Source organism: Bactrocera latifrons, unplaced genomic scaffold (genome assembly GCF_001853355.1).
Source record: "Bactrocera latifrons isolate USDA-ARS-PBARC rearing strain unplaced genomic scaffold, ASM185335v1 scaffold_113, whole genome shotgun sequence".
NCBI lineage: Eukaryota > Metazoa > Arthropoda > Insecta > Diptera > Tephritidae > Bactrocera > Bactrocera latifrons.
In genome coordinates this window covers 140128-158766 of record NW_017534553.1, presented here as the reverse complement: position 1 = coordinate 158766, position 18639 = coordinate 140128, and the positions used below count along the sequence as shown (strand labels likewise).

General features: G+C 36.7%; 1 protein-coding gene across 1 annotated transcript in view; it reads left to right on the top strand.

Moving 5' to 3' along the window:
* LOC108975114 (protein espinas) overlaps window positions 1-18639 on the top strand; it is an 81918-nt gene that overhangs the window by 21215 nt on the left and 42064 nt on the right. The window lies entirely within an intron of this gene.

Below are 18639 nucleotides of genomic sequence, written 5' to 3'. Positions count from 1 at the left end.
ATTAGAAAACAATATCATAAAGGCATACAAGATCTGTGTAAATAAAATAACATATATTAACTAAAAGCTTGCGTCACAGCAAGGGTATGTGCCAATTACAGCTCACTAAAATGTTTCCCATTCTGTGAAACTTTTTGAAATATACGTGACCGAATAGAATCTGTGTTGAGTAGAAAATGCGCCGAATTTACGACCGAAACATAACTTAGATCTCTTATAAGTCTGGCCATCCATCTGCCGCAAGATTTTTCTATCTTTTTCGTCATCCTGATAGCGTATCTGCTCTCATTTGTTCAATTGCGTTCTTTTTATTGACAGATACAGTCATTAGCTCCCACAGCTTTTTACTTTTGTATGCTAAACCTTCCGCGGTTTTCCCTTTTTCGTAGAACTCTATGCTTCGTATAAGAGAAACCTGATGGTTGMAGACATTAGGAGACTTTTCTTTCTTTGGGTGGTTTAATCTCTGGTCTTAGTGACCATTCATCTGCTAAGTTGGAAGGTGATTTTCACTGCCTTTCCTGCCACGTCTTGAGTTTAGTAAAAGTTAAACTGGAGTCCCTTATTACGCTTCAGTATATTCTTGCGTTTTGTGTCCTTATAATAGCCAAATTTGTTTTGCATCCTTTCTCCGAGACGTATATGCTTATTTGTTTGCAGTAGCAGTTCTCTTTTATTCCTTAGCGATCAGAATATTGTGTGAGTCAAGCCATGTTTTCGTACGTAACATAAATTTATTAAGCTTTTCATTTCAGGTTTTATTATTTTGGCATAACTAATGTTCCTCAGGCCTGAGCCTAAAATGGACTCTTGTGCTGCTCCTGACGTAACCGCTATTTCTCGTGATCCCTATGGTACAGCAGTTTTCAGTTACTCAGTTAGTTTGTGTCACAGCATTGAGGTAATGGGGGATTCAAAGATAATAAATAAGTAACTTCAAATTGAGCATCCATCATATCCCTCTTCTCACGTTGTTGAAGGTGTTGCGAACGTCTAAGGTCGCCAGCAGAACTAATCGTTTGTATATGTGCCACATAAGTCGTGCGACTGCTGCTCTTTCAATGCTGCTTCCGATACCACCTAAAGTCAACCTGTCGGGTCTAAAACCGTAGAGCCCGGTAGCTTCATTGATTGCCATTTCCAGTCTGGTTTTCAGAAGTATTTCAGCCTTTCATAAAGCGGTATGCTGATGGTAAACAGGGATCTTCTTTTCACTTGCTGATTAGAAAAAGTCGTGGTTTCTTTTGTCTCTTTTATACTTCTCATTTCCTTATTGCGCCTGTAATTTGTTCTGATGTTGATGATGTGTAGTTACATCGCATGCTGATCGATACGTTGTTACCAGACATTTCTAAAAAATCGTTTATTTTAACAGCAGTCCCTTAGATGAATTGCATTATTGAAACTGGCATACTAGCAATGAAATGATTGAACCTCCGAGTTTACTTATAGTCCGAGTCTCTTTATAGTTCATTCCATTATATAATATGACAGAGGTAGAATGAGATTAAACATATCATTCTCAAATGTAATAAAACTGGCTGCGAATAAAAAAGAAAAATCGTCCAAGGCCATTAGCATTTAAGTATACCAAATTCAACCACGGACTATTTATTCTTTCTCAGATTATGAATAATAATCACGAAATTATATAATAACTTACTTAGCCACTCTACTAACTCACTTTGTTTTATGAAATACGTACTTAGGGTTATCATTGTAATTTTGATCACTGGGAAAGGGAGACGCAATTATTACCTATGGACATACAAACAAAGCAAGCATCATTAAGTATCTTACGTACGTGCGTGTGAGTTTTGCTGACGCCATAATCTCATTACGCAACTTACGCTGTAACCGTGAAAATCGTTTAATTATCTGAAACCGAAAACTAAGTCGAAGCACGGAAGAAAGCTCTAACATTTACGCAAATGAAATGAAGCTGCYGGTGGCGCATTTACACCGTCCAACATTAGCTGAGCAGCGATGCCACGACGGTTGATGAGAAAAATTCCCACAGCAAATGGGAAAAACAGAAAAACAAGTAAATAAATTCATTCCGACACATTAAACGTTAACACATTTTTATGCTATAATTTGAGCCTATTGCTCATTACCCATCACTGAGCTGTAATTTCATCGGCACAAAACAAAAAAAAACAAAGTTATTGTAAAGATTGTRAAATGTGGCATTACATTAAACGATTTTCCAATGAGTAAAAAGCAAAAACAACAAATAGCGGCATTAACATTTATAACTTAATTCAATTATAGTCATTAAATAAAGCAGCGCAATAATGAATGTCGATAAAAGGAATAAAGACACGCGGGAGAATAATGAAGGTGCGAAAAAATTTAGTGACAGCCATTTAACTTCCCACATCCTGAATTCGAATGAAAAAAAAAAAAAATAAAAATTGAAATAAAATTTAATATTCAAAGTTAAAAAAAGCAAAGAAGAAAAACAATTGAAAACTTTAATCTCGTTTGCACCAAAACTATAATACCACTCACAGGTAACTGGTGTAACTAGTGGAGCGGTTTCGTCCATACATACCTTAGACTTTATATATCCCCATATAAAAAAGTCAAATGGTGTGATATCACACGTTCTTGGTCGCCAATCGACCGGCCCAAATGTGAAATTATCTGCTCACCGAATTGTTCTCTCTATAAATCCATTGGTTGATGCGATGTGTGAGCAGAGGCGCCGTCATGTTGAAACCAAATGTCGCCGAGATCATGAGCTTCAATTTCAGGCAGCAAATTGTTGGTTATCATAGCGATGATTCCACCGACCCACAAACCAGAACAAACCGTAGTTTTTTCTATATGAAATGGCAGCTCTTGAATCTCTTTAGGTTGCTCTTCGTTTCAAATGCGGCAATTCTGTTTGTTTACACACCCTTTGAGCCAAAAATTTAACTAATTTTTGAACAAAATTTGGCTTGAAAAAGTCGGATCTTCTTGGAATTTGTTAAGATCTCTTAGAGCGAAGCGATGGCGCTTGGGAGAGTCGAGCGGCTTCAATTATTGCATAAGCTGTATGTTGTATGCTTTCAATTTAAGATTAAGATGCTGAACGAAGTCGTTCCATACCTAAGTCCGAGTTGCTGCGAATGGCGCCGAATCGACTCTCCAAGATCTTCGTGTACACTCTCAACTACGGCTGCTATAATTTCTTCACTGCGTGCTAGACATGGTCTATTCAGGCGAATATTATCCAATAATGAATGCAGGTTCTCAAGATAGGTGAGTGTGTTGCGTATGGTACATTGGGTAGGCCGATTAAGTTGACCATAAGTTGATCGAAGCGCTGTTTATGAATTTTCGTAATAAAGTTGAGAGATTTGAAAGGTATCTTGCCAATTCCTTTCCTATATTTGATCATACAGTTCGCATGTCAACTATGTGCTATGGTGGTCCGATATTGCCGGTACCGTCAAATGAAAAGCTCTTTAAGGGGTAAAGGACATGCGCAAAGTTTCAAATCGAACGCTCCAAACTTCATGTTCACATAAACACACAGACGAGCATGGCTTAATCGACACAGCTGGTCACTTTGATCTTTAATATCATACAAATTCCTCATAAAATTTATACTTAAATCTTTTTTCTTAACAAAATTTTAAATATTTCTTTGAATACCACAAGGAATCCACAAAAAAATTAACATAAAAGCACAAAGAGAACACTGAAAAATTATTTCGGAAAAAAAACTAAGGAAACATAACCTTAACAATGATGCGCCGTACGCTGGCTGTGGTGTCACACAGTTAAAAGAATAAAAGTCAGCGTGGCGTGACGCCCAGTGGTCATTTGAGGTGTAGAACAAGAAGAAGAACAAGAATTGTAGAATATTGAAGACAAGTGTACAAAAAGACAAACTACCCATGAGTACACATTCTCACACACATATATTTACACACATACATACACATTTGCATTTCAACAGTTAATGACACTCGCCAGAGTGAAACATTCAAATGTTGCACCGGGGCAGCTGCATGTTTAACGCCACTTGTTAGTCGAAAATGCAGACAAACACACAAGCAAACAAAGCATACAAATATGTATACACATGTGTGTGTGTTTAAATATATATTTCTCCGTATGCGTTACCCCGCACACCTGTTGGAACGTGGGAATATTTTGTTTGCTCATCAGTTTTTGTGTATTGAACTGATGGCCCACACCAGCGCTGGTGTTGTTTTTGTTAGAGTAGCCACTGTGACGACTGCAGCGAAACGCTAAACGGTCTTTTTTGTGTACATTTGTGTTCAGGGGCGATACATGACTATACATCGGAACTCATATTTTGGGTTTAGACATACAGATGTATACTTTTACCACAGCTATGTATGCAGCATATATATGTCTACGATTTCATCGGCACTTGCTAGCTAGCTGAACTACCCTACTAGCGTTTTCAATGTCACACGTACTTCCTTGTATCGTTTAATAAATAGGGGCACTTCCTTATTCTTTATTTGCTACAATTAAGCTAATTCCTGTGAGAAAAATAATTATTTATTTCTCTTTTGTCCCGTTCTTTGGAAAGGATGTCTCGTTGTGTTGCGCATCGTCGMTTTCAGTTTTAAAACGATTATGCCAAATTTGAAACAATTTCATAAAAAAAAAATATGACAAACAAAAAGRTATTTCAATTTGAGCAACGGAAGTAGCTGACTTCCTTTTCGGATTCCTTCGTCTCACAATTTGAATGTAGTAGAGATGATTTGCACAAATTTCGTGAATACTAAAGAGATAAACTTTTCATTTATGCATGCCCGTGATATTCTTAAAGTTACGCTCAGTGTTAGAGTTCAAGTTCACTTTTAATTTCTATAAATTGTATAAACATTCAAACGTCTGTGCTATTTTTTCTTTTATTTCACTCTACAAAAATCTAAACGAGATGATGTCATTGTTCATACCGATGTGGTACTAATTCTAGGCACGCACTGAAAAACCAATATAGGGTTTAATTATTTAAGTTCCGTGCTAAGAAGTCTTCTGATCTCAACGATAATATTCTTTAGGCTCAAATATCAGTGGTAACCCTTATATTTCGAATAGATTTTTTTTCTGGAATATTAATTTAAAGGTTTAAATTATACATTTGCTGAACGATTTTAGAAATATAATTTTATACATATTTACATATCGTCACCTTAAATGCAAAATAACGTAACAACATTTCCGGAAATTGCTCACACGGATACAGACGAGTTAACAACAGCGTCGTTTCTTCTTTTCGCTATTTGACGACAATTCGAGATCCTAAGTGCAGTCACCCACCTGATCTCTCAAACGGAGTGGAGGTCTTTTTCTTCCTCTGTTTCCCACGGCGGCTACAGAATCGAAAACCTGCAAAGCTGTAGTGTTTTCTTCCATCCGGACAATATGACCTAGCCAGCGCAGACGCTGCCTCTTGATTCGCTGAACTATTTCTATGTCGCCGAATATCTCGTACAGCTCATCTTTCCGACGATTACGACAGTCACGTTGCCAATGCGCAATGGACCATAAATCTTAAGAAAAACGTTTCTCCCGAATACGCCAAAGGCCGACTCATCAGATGATGTTATTGCCCATGCTTCCTCACCATATAGCACGACGGGAACGATGAGGGACTTGTAGAGATTGGCCTTTGTTCGTCGATAGAGGACTTTACTTTTCAATTGCCTATTCAATTAGTACCTATTGGTCTGCGTTGGATTTCGAGGCTGAGGTTTTTGAAGCCAATGATAACAATATAATCGCAGCAACTGGACACTCTTATAGCAGATTGTACCATACCTTCTCTATTTACCTCTGTAGATCTTAATATTTTGTCTAGCAGTAGATTGAAGAAGTCACACGATAGGGTGCCTCATTGTCTGAAACCTCGTTTGGAGAGGTCCTTCCCTATCCTAATTGTTCAACGTCAGCTTACACAGTCGGAATACCAAATTCAGACAGAGCGGCATAGAGGTACTTCTTTTTCGTGCTTTCGAAGGCTGCTTTAAAATCTACGAAGAGGTGGTGTGTGTCGATCTTCCTTCCACGGATATTTTCCAAGGTCCGGCCGATTGTAGATTTTACGCTGAACATGTTATATTAAAATTGCCAATGCGTTTGTAGCAACTATAAGGAAACTTCCTGATCCAATAAAATATATACACGTATTAATTTATAAATTATTCTCGCTCGACTTAGCCGGATTCATCTGCCCATCCGTCAGTATATAATAATCAGAAATTTTGCTCTCGACCTTTTATCCCCAGAAGCTACTATTTTGTCAGAGGCGTGGATATCGGAGCTTCTTCTATGAAAAAAATTGTATTTGTCAAGATATATTTTTTTCTTATTAAGAAAGCTTAATTCGACTTTTACATAAAATTGTTCCAGTTTTCCAAACACTTTTTATAAGCACTTTCAGCTCCTTCAGCGACTGGAAACGGATTCCACAAAGCGGCAATTTTAGTTGGGGGAATAAGATAAAATCACACGGAGCCAAATCATTGCTTTTTGCTTTAAATTCGGTCACAATTGTACTCTTTTTWAAAAAAAAAGTGCTCTTTATCCGGACGAGTCGAGCAAGGAAATATCTACCACAATCAATCGAACGGACTCGCGAGAAATGTCGAGATCTCTTGCCATCTCTTTAATACTTGCCTGATGATTTTTAAGCGCCATATTATCACTTTCTTATTATTTTCATCAGTTTCCCGGGTTCTTTTTTGTCCTAATATATATGTAACTGCTATAAGGAATGCATTTGTGATGGTTATTATTAGCCTCGGTCGGTGAAGTTATCGTTTTTCATTGAGAAAGGTTACATAAGTCCGCTTAAATGTAACCCAATTTTGATTTGCCTAAGAAAAGTCCCAAATGAAAAACTTATAGAGTAAAGGCAGTTATAAATATCCTCCACAATATGGAAATTTATATCCGTTGCGCGCAAGTATGTACATATTTTATCAATGCTTGACTGAATTCTGGTGCTGATGTGGTGGCTACTTAAAAAAGTCTAGCTGTCGTTGATCCAATACCGCAATCTGATTAATATTAAATGTTTTCATACCAGTACATACTATATATGCGAGTGTATATTTACTATACAAAATTAACTGCAAAAAATTAACTGCAACATATATCAAAAACTGTACAACATACATATATACCATTTCCCCTACAGATGTGTGAATTTGTGCTAAGCAATTACAATTCAGCCAAGTATGACCGCACAAGAAGTATGACTAATGAATGCAGGAATTCCGAACCGGCCAAGCGGTACTCCTTGTAGTCGTATATACATATGTATACACGATGCATAGTCATGAACAATGCGGCAACCTGTAACACTGTTCCTGCTTTTGTGGCCGCTTTTGTTCTACCGTCTTTCCCCAGTTAAAATAAGGTTAAAAGCGGAATTTAAAAGCGCATAAAAAAGCCGAACTAATTTGAAGAAATGTATATTTATACTATATGTAAATGTTGTTGCATACAATTCACTTGTTGCTTTGTTTAGTACAGTGCAGTATTGCGCACATTAAAACCAATACCGGATGTGCAACATATATCTGTTTTAGGTTCTTCCTTTTAACTTAGTTTTATGGCATGTTCATATTTTTATAAAAAGGCAACAATGCAAATATGTTCTTTCCTGTGAAGGAGGCTAACGAAGTTGGTATGGAAACTCATGAAATAGGAGATACATATGTAAATTGTGTATAGAATGTGGGATAGATAAGTTAATACTCATTCTGTTGCATCTCTAAGGAATGTACAACCATTCAATTTCCTTCTTTTTAATAAGAACAACGCTCTATAGCTGAGAGAGGCTATGAAAAAACGAAATTATATACGACCCATAAGATTGAGGCATACGTATTACAAGGCCATGCCGAGCTTACAAACAATGGTTAGAAGTTTAAGTGTTATAGTTTCCACCTAAAGTCTATTCTATTTGCTGTCCAAAAAAAAAAAATAAATAAATAAATAAAATAAAAAATACATATAATTCAAATGCCTTGAATCCTTGACCTTAAGTCTAAAAGTTTTCATAATATTAAAGTAAAGATTCTCTATTCAATTCAATTCTCACAAATCTGTTCATCATTTCTTTCATTATAGTACTTCAATATATGGTAAATTGTTTATAAGAACATTTTGTACTGAAAATCTTATAATATAGGAAAATGATACTATTTCATTTAATGCTTGAAATTATGGTGTAGGAATACAATTACGGTAAAAGTGTCAAAATGTGATCCTCCGGAATATCCGCCACTAATGCATGAAGATGCAAAGCCTGAGAGCCTTTATAACTACCTCAGCCAATGAGGGAACTATTTTGGGACTTGCTGTCTAGACTATAAATATTCTCAGTTCCAATGCTGCAAAGAATATGAGATGGAATCTGTATGTACTGATATACAGGAATTCTCTATCAACTATTGAATATCTATTTTGTAAATTTACGAGGTACTCTCTCGAGCGCGCTTACTCCAGATGATATTTTCGGTATTTATCGATAAGTTATCGAGTGATATGTTAACAGAAGTTTTTTTTTTAAGCGATATTTTCAAGTATGTGTTTCAGGCCTTGTACACCTGTCCATTTAACAGCACTTCCGCATACATGTACAAACAGTTGCGATTTATTACCACTTTAATGGCTTGTAAAAAGAGCAGAGATTTCTCATTTCATACTCAATTAAAATTGCTCAAATACTTAAACCGGCGCCAAAACTAACAGTTGAAGGCATGTAAGTAATTATACATACACAAGCGCACCGAAAAATCGGATTGCACATATTTATATGAATTTACAACGCTTCGGCTGTAAGCCGCATGCCTTCAAATCAGTGCAGCGCCAGCTGCAACAACTGTGCCGCGCCTTCTAAGCTGCGGCTTAAGCCCAGCGCGGCAATTTCTTCCACTTTTTAAGCATTACAACCATTTAACAACTAACTGTTGTGGCAATTAACATGCAGCTGTGAGCTAACCATGCCACGAGCATGCAACCAGGTGGCAAGTTGCACATTGTTGCCTTTGTTGCACCGCGATGGCCGCGCTCGTCTGGCCAAAGCGCTCATTAACGCTCCTAAATACCGCATGACTTAGTGGTCAACTGTCAAAATAATGCTAAGTGCATAACAAAAGGTGAAATGCTGTTGTTGTAACGCAACTCTATGCAGTTGCATACATAGGTGACGGTGTCAGAGAAATGTGAGATAACGAATTGTGGCAAATGAAGCCATCAAAAGTGATAACTAGCGACGGAGATTGAAGAAAGAAAAAGCATAAAAAACAGCAAAATATAACAACAACTTGCTACACAAAAATGCAGTCATTAGAAGCAGTTCAACAGCTTTCCATTATATTATTTATTGCTTGCAACGTCGCATTCGTTTGGTGTGTGTCTGTGTATTTGCGTTGGTGTAGCTTAAAGGAGCAGCAAAGGCGGCAACAAACTCCATTACCTTGTTTTACCGTTGTCGCCAGTGGCTCCTTGCAGTACTTTGCGTGCATTAGGTGAGCGCAAAATCTTGCCAAACTGGTACACATTCGTTTGTCACAACGCGCCTGCGATGCGTTTTCCATCAACTTTGCCACAAACAAGAACAACATTTGCATAAGCTCATCATAATTATTCATCCGCTGCGATAGTTAGGTGTGCACGCTTTTCGCATTTATCAAAATGTCATTAGAGTCTACAGTCCAGAGCGACATTTTTGTTATAACATCGCGTTACACAATGGATTTTATATAATTCGTAATATAATTTTTCTTAAGAAACTTCAATTTGTACTAAAATAATTTCCGGGGTTCCAAAGGTATACGACATCCATACCTGTTCTAATTTATTCCCATTTTTTAGACATCTTGAGATTAACCAGTATCCAAAAAAAAAATTAAAAATACATTTTTTAACATGTCTTCCTCCATAGTTCGTATTTCTGTTACCAATTGACCTCGTGTTCCCGTCAGAGTATAGCTGTCATTGTAACAGTATTTTCCAAAGGTGTCTGACATTTATGAAGTTCTTTAAAATAACTTGGATTGGAACAATACCCAACTAATACTGAAAAACCAATTTGAAAAGTGACACCCGCGACAAACCGTTATTTTTTTTTATCATTAGACCTCGAGTTTCTGTCAAAAAATTCCTAATTATATGGGTTATTCGGCCGCAGTAAAGTAGTTTTGTTTAGTTCGTATGCAATTAGTGAAACTGGTTTCTCCCTTAAATTGATTCTTCATCCCACTTGAGGTATTAATATGGATTTAGAATAAAGTTATAAGAAGTTAACTCTCTGAGTTTAAGAATTATCACCGAACGTTACTCTCAGAATGCTCATCATAAACATTCGTGAATGGAATATGAGCTATAAATATAGTCATGGCCTTCACCGAAAGTGAGTTTTTTCAAAAAATATCCACCAAAATTTTTAAGTGTAAAATTGGAAGTCTGATTTATGCGCTTACATAGAGGCAATGGCATTGCTTCTGAAATGCTAACCTGTCAGGAAGAAGAAGAATGCGAAAATTGACAAATTTCTCTCACAATCTGCGAAATAATGAAAAAGACACAAAAAACTGACAAAAAATATTTAGAAAATGACAAAATATTGTCTCTACCTAATAATGACGCCAATAGAATTTTTATTTTTTACAATTTAAAACTAAGAATATTTACTAAATTAAACGAATGCGTCAAATATCTTTGTATATGACGTTTTCAGCTGTTTCTTCATATATTTCTWCATAACAAATATTTTGTACCAGCAGAAATTTCATTTGCAGGAACCAGCAGCTCTCTCTGCGTCTWACGCTCTCAACTTCGACTCTCTTCTACTAGTTTTTTGGGTTCAGAAACGCTTTATTCGCTAGGGCTAGTTAGTTTCTCAAAAACAGACTTAATAACACTTTGAAAGCTGGGAAGAAAGACAGAGAGAGAAGGATGTTTGCATCTCACGTACGGAMCACTAGTACCAATTAAGATAAAATGTAGTACTGTGGTTACCCAAGGCAGACGGGTTTCCTTAGGATATAAAAATAATGTCAACATATTTTATACGTTATATCGGCGTTTTGACAAATTGTCTGCTGGCACTTTTGTGAGCGGTACTGAGAAGATTATATCTATAATGGTATCAGTAAATATCTATCTACATTTTTTACTTTGCTTTGGGTTTAAATAAAAACTCTACTAATGAAGAACTGATGCCACTCTGGTAAGAAAACTTGACTTTTAATTACATTTTCACTCACAAATTCTTCAAATTAATCTTCGTAATCGTAATAATCGTAACAATATCGCAAATCATTTAATTAGCTTTATCAACCTCAATCCAATCTGCGCTTACAATGTGTGTCGCCAGTTTTACATGCCTTCTCTTTTTGCTATAGAAATTTATTGCCCAGAAACTTGCTGCAAGGTGTGTGAAGTGGCAACAATTTTTGCGTTTCCCAGTTGCAATCAGGGAGACTGCAAATGGCAAACCTGTAAAATACTCGTATTTGTTGTCACTTTGGGATCTGGTTCTGCGGTGAAATGCACTTAGAAGCACCGTTAGATGTTGAAGTTGCAAGATCACAGCCAACAATAACTGGTCCTCTGGAGTTTCGCATGGGCTTTTCAAMAATTTTTGGTTTATTTTGTCAGAGAGACACAGTAGGAAAAGTTGTGTTAAATAACAAYAGGAAACTTTGGTTGTTTTTATTAAAGAATACGTACTTAAGACACTAAATGTGTACAATATTTAAAGAAATTTTAGCCGGGATTTTTGTTAAAAAAATAAGGAGTCCATAATTCATCAATATAAATATAATAATACAACCCTTTAGTTTTCTTGATTCAAGCTAAGCTTTGCAGCTACTATTTCCTACAGGCTATTTTTTACGTTTCTCAATTATCGCTACCTCTACACCACGTGCCGCGTTCTCTATTGCATTCACACCACAGTCCAATTGAAGTGTACATAAATAAGCTATGAATCTGGGAATTCTCAGCCAGTTGATGTTGTTAATKCTGATGATGACTTCTGGTTCAGAAGTTACTTTGGTCACACGTAAAAATTWATACTCACAGCTGGAAACTAAAAGCAGTTATATTATGATTAATTAAAGTTTGTATCAAAGACTAATATCCAATCGTAAGTCTAAACACCTCGCTATTGCGAGAATTTTGCTAAGAAGCATATTAGTTATTTTTATTTTGTCGGTGATTCATTTCGAAAAAATTTACATTCCATTTACATTCCATTTTTAAATATAGATATGTCGTAAAATGTAAAAGCTCTCCACACAATCACTTGATACCCATGGTTCAGTTTGTATTACAGCTATAGGCTATAGTAGTCCGATATGAAAGAGTTCGTCGAATATTATACGATGTCATTGTATTAGATATTACGGCGTGTCAAATAAATCGAAGATACTTCGTAAAATAGAAAAGCTCTCCATACATGAACTTGATTTGGATAATTCGGCAGTTTCGACAAATGTGCAGCTTCTTGCGGATGCATGAACGCATGAAAAATTTCTTATGGTTATCTTAAAAACTACCACGGCACCTAAAGTACTAATGGTATGCAATCGATTAGCTGGTAAATCCTGGAGCTGCAAGCCAAGKGTCGTTRGATGGTTGAACACCATGACCGTGCGGCCGATAATGTGGCGGTGCCCAGAGCTTCAAAAGCATCGCAGACAACTATCGGACTCCTACGGCTCGCATGTATCTACATGTCGTCTGCAATACCCACTTGTCCGACGGCAGCAGTCAAGCTTTAGCTCATCCCACTTCACTTAGTAATCGGTCAGGCAGCCGAACTCACACTGCTACAGATGACAGCTGAAGGATGTGGCCGAGGTAAGGTAATCTTTTCTCAGCCGATTAAACAGTAAAGTGCTGTGATACCATTGGCCCTCCTCCCAAGGSACAACATTATCAAAAGTGTAAACTTCACAAAGAAGTTCAAGGTTACCTTTAGTAGCACTCTCTAACTACTGCTTAGGGATTTTTCAGGCAGAAGTCTTTGCCATAAGTCGTTAAATAGAGGTAAACCTCCAACGCAACTATCGAAGCGCACGTATAACCGTATTTAGCGATAGTCAAGCGGTACTCAAAGCAATCTSCTCCTATGAGATCAWATCGCTACTGGTGYAGGAGTATGGATAACGGCTGAATAGCCTAGTTAACCATAAACACGTATAGCCGGGAATTAACTGGGTGATGAGCTTGCCCGCTCCGCAGCATCCACAAAAAAAGGACCTGAACCCTCCATTGGGCTGGCTTCCCATACCATAAAGGAGGTATTGCCACCAACTACAAGACATGCTTTACACTAACTTGATAATGGAAGGTTACAACCTCAGCAGGTTTAAATATGTAATCAACCATCTAGAGAAAAACTCAGACTACTGGTCGTATTCTATACTAACCACTGCATGCTGAAGAACAACTTACACAACATGGGCATAGCTCCCTGCGTAAACTGCCGGAGGAAATAGTCGGCAAACGTAGGTTAAAGACCCTTGGATCCATGTTTCCAAATCGGAATCACATCGCCTCACTAGCCCTCAGCAGTATATTAGATTTTCTAAAATATGTTTAGTCTAGGTGAGTCTGTATGATGTAGGAGATGACACAATGGACTTCAAGTCGAGAGACATTCCTTGTCTGTCAATCAATGCGGTTTTTTATGTTTTGTAAATTTTTTGTAAAAAATAAAAAATTGGCAATTCAGAGTGGTCTTGAGAAGAGATATTGCCAAAAGTCGGTAACCTTCGATCATTATCTGACAGATACATATATCATGCCATGTGAAATGTTGATCGCTCTAACCGCCTCTAAATATGTTTTCTGGTAGATCCTTCTCCAACAAATGATGTAATCAAGCGAATTTCTACTTGGTTGACGATAATTAATAGAATAAACGTTTCCTTTAACTGCTAGTTAGAATAATCAATATTAAGTATATGTTRAAAGAAGACAACAAAAATATCATTTATCAACACAAGTTTAATTAAAATCTTAATTACTCCTACCACAATTTCACATTTAATCGATAATTTGTTTTATAACCATAAATTCTGTCAATAAATTGCATTTTAAAAATCGATTTCGCTCCCGAAGAACTTCATGACGTTTCGCTTTCTTGCGACTTCGACAACTTTCGATTTTTAAATGCTTGTATGTACTAAAAACGGAAAATTACGTTTTCATAACCCACCGTCTRGCTAACTTCATTAATCAAAGGTTTGCGGCATTTTGCTGACAGCTCTGAAGTTTACWGAAATGAAAAATTGTCATTACGTCCCGCGGTTGCTTGTTTCTGTTTTGCCATTTCTCTCCCGGTAATTTGCTGGTGATATATTATTATACACGAGGCTTTCACATTCCCAAGATGAGTTATGGTATCATCGTTTTACAACTATGAAACCTTTCTAAGCGTTTTTGCAGAGCTGTAATGCATTTTTTGACTGTGTGGAAGTGTATTATGAAATTTTGGTGAAAATGGTTTTAAAATAAATCTGAACTTAATTTGAGTGCTGCTATGGCGTAAAAAGTAACTAAAACGAATATTCGCTGTGTGGCACATATTGKCCAAGTCCATATTATACAATTCGATTCAAAAATATTCARTTAACATTGATTGCTAGTGAGAGATAGTATTCTTTATAGGTATGAAATTCAAAATTCATCTCTCTTCTGACATATTTGATGAAATCTAAATATCAAATTCCGAAAGTAAAGAAAGTATGCATTCTAAATAGATATAAACTTATGTTCACATTACTTGGTAATCTCACACCACACAATACACTACAATTACAATTAAAATTACAAGCTAAGCACATGTTAACCTGTTCCGGGCCGTTGAACTTTAATGCAATAGGTTGCTGCTTTTGTCCGCACATTTGCAAGAGTAATTTGAACTCGAGCCATAAACCCACACAAACCCATTTATATTATATCACTGCACTTCTGATGACTTGCAGTCGGATTGCAACTGAATTGTGCACTCAAATCGTCACATAACATACACAAAAGTTGTAAACTGCAAGTAATATAATGCAGCAATGTTGCACGCTCGTATAAACCTTATAAGCGCGCGAGTGTTTGACGTGCACTCGTCTATATTTCAGAATTATGCACATAAATCTCGGCGTTGGCATTCCCATTTCCCAAAGCGCTTCAGTCAGCCAACCGCAATCCCTGTTTAGCTGAGTGTTTTGCGCTTTGTCTTCTTTCTTCTACTCATTTCTACAATGCTACCCACACACTCACTCGTAGCATCGAAGCGTCGCTGTGGGCTTGTAATAGCCGCTGCATAGAATTAAGATCTTAATCTGTGATATTTCCGACTAGCGTCTTCGAACGACTAAGAATTTCACGATTTACCACAACAAGTGCATTCGGTCGTGTGACACTGAGATGTCAAAAGTACTGAAGACAGATAATAGCAAGTTGAGGTATAATGATTTTATTATGGAGTGTTGATTATTACACAKATTTATTTTTATGTTCAGCATCAGCTACCTACACATCGGTAATCATTTTTTTTTGGTTGGTTTGCTTCAAGTTTTTACGTCATTGTTTATAGCCCTAAAGCATATTAAAGCTCCATAAAGTACTACTCATAAGAGGTTGATTACACTTGGTTTTTGCCTCTAATTCTACTTTAATATTCATGACTTCTTAATATCATTGTATGTGATCAGCAATCTGGATAAATCTATAAGGGCATATATTTTGTGGTGATTTTGACCTTAGCAAAACTTTAAATCATATTTCCTTTAGTGTGTTGTATCTACAAGTTAATATCGCCAATATCTAAATTGTTTTTACTGTTGTAAAGTTTATCTAAAACCTTGTTCGGTAGAAGGGTATGACAGTGCTTATTGAAGCCACCTAAACGTAAGTCATCTAACTGTATCAGTACAATTTATAATAAGTCATCGATTGGGGAATCGGGTAGAGTTTTCCAGCATTACCCATACTGGTCAGCTAGTCAAGCTCTTCGTACTAACGCATATTGATGTCTCTATTTTTTCTCTGCAAAAACGTCTCACTTCCCTATTCAGCTCTCGGTAACTATTTCATTCCGCACTTTCTCCACTGCGACACGGCCCTTTTTATCATACCAGCTGTTCTTTTATCTTTTCCGAAAACCAATGTTTTCGTTTGCAGCTGTACGTAACGAGTTTGAAAAACCGTCCCACATSTTCCTTATACCGAGTTGCTGATAGGTGCTCTCAGAGAGCAGGAATGCAAGTCGAGTAGAAAATCGTTCGCCGTCTGTTATGAGAGTTGGAAGCGTATCTTCGCTGCAACAAGATAATGGTCCGAGTCGATGGCAGCCCCTCGGAAGTTAAAATTTGACTGTGCTCCGATGAGTTCAATATTTTTCTCTTCTATTTCAAAGTAATATTTATGGAGATTACTTTATTAATTTTTACGCTAACATCATATCGATACAAAATATCTTATGCAGAATCRTACCAGAGTTTCTCAAACCTGTACGGCCTTTACCCATTTGAAGTGCTTGTACTTTCCTTAAAGCATCTAGAGGAGACAAATAGTGGTGGTGCCAATAAAAAGAGCATTTGCCTCTATTTTTAATTATTCTGAATTGTAGTATTTTTATTTCGTTTAAATTAACTGTGAATTTTTTAACTTGTATCTACAAATTTTCAGCTATAACGATTTCTACTGTTTGCAAAATACTGTGAGACCTTCCAATAGGTAATTGGAAAATTATATGTCTTTTTATGCAAGAGCTCAATAGTTTCAACACCTTTATTTGATTGCCCTTTCTAACAGCTCGCCAACTGAAGTGTTGCAACCTTGTGATTCGGCCAACGAAATACGACTCAGTCAATTTGTTTGTAAGCAAGYTGTAAAAAAATAAAAAGAATCAATAAAAATCAGCTAAAGGTATATTACGAAATCTCAGTAGACAAGTTAATTGCGCCAGTAATTGGCGAATCAATCGATGTGGCAATTACCCTTACAATCGGCTGAGGCTTATTTTGCAGTGATTGCAGGCCAAAAGTTTCTGACTACAATTTCGAGTGGCCGTACGTGATATCCGAGTGCCGTTGACGGCGGAAAATTGCGGGCGGTTTAGTGAGCCTTACAAAATGAAGAAAAAAGTCAGAAGCAAAACTTTACTGATCTGCCGAACGCATATTGATCAAGCGATCGCATTCTGCTATTTGTAAGTAGATCGGGCGTTCGCTCGCTGATCCTCAGCGCCCAAGTTAAACTCGGTTGCTTAATCGCTTTCAATTGTGGCGCTTGTGCGCGTTGTTGTTGTGGTGTATGTATATTAATCGACGTTTTGTTCAGTTTCTGTGGCGAAGGCCCTGCAATTTAGCCTAATTGTGGGATTCATTCAATTGCTGAGCATTTATTGGATTTTGCTTTGATTTCTCTGTTCCGTTTTACTCTTGCTGAGATAATTGTGAATGATTTGGCAGCTGTGCGTTCACCAAGCAGCTTCAATGATCCATTGAGAATTGCATTATATGCGTGGTACCGACTTCCGGTATTTAAAAAGTTGTAGTTTGAAAAAGAATAATCATTATAGGAAGGCAGAATTTCAAGAAGAGTGTAATTCACGCTGAKATGCTAATAAAAATAAACACTCCATTAAAACTTTGTAGAGCTATTATAAGTACAAAATTATAAGTACAAAATTTTTAATAGACAAGTGAGGTTAGAACAWATCATATTTTAAGAGAAATTATAAAAATTTTAAATTTATGGTTGAGAAAAAGGTTGCCAATATTTTGTCGATATGTAAATAAGCACTTACTGAATAGTTGAAACAGACACAGGCTTAAATTTGTGGACTTCACTTACGCTATTGTYCAGTTTTTTAACAGCTTAGTATTTCCAAACCTTTATGGGTCACATTTGTGGATTGGATTAACATTCTTCCTCATTCAAACTGTTCACCACCGTCCCMTCACTGACATCTGTGATATTCTGTTATTTCCAGAGCATAGAATATGTGATTTCTCGACACTCAAAATACCGTTCATAAACGAGMGATTTTCATTAATGAAAATAATCGATCTCCGCACAATGGTTGCTGCATCATGTCTATATTGAATGTATCTTTTTCCAGCTGGGGCTAGATGTTTTCAGAAGAAATATAAAGTGTTGTCATCTACCCTCACTATCCCTTCAATGCTTTTCAACAATTGCTCCCCAAAATCTAAGCCAATTTCCATGCCAGCGAATGGGTAAACARCTATACAGAAGCGAGTAGACGTGCTGAAAATACCACTTATTCGTTGACTTGATCAGCATCCTTCGATATTCTCTTAACAGCAGTAAATAATATCYTAACGAGGACGTATAACAATAGACCTAAGGTCGCAGTGCAATCCTAATTTATTTATCTTAATCGGACAGAAGAATTATTAGCTTTATTTTTCAGTTACATATTGCTGGAGCGCTTTAKCGCCGGTACTTTATTAATTGAAAGTTGAAAAAATATTCCGCCTTAACTTGGCATCATATGTTTTGAACCAGTATTGCAACTTTCATCKAGAGCTATGGTTAACCTAAATACAGGGTGGCTGATGAATTTTGCTACATTAAGAAACTCAAATCATTTTTATTAAAATA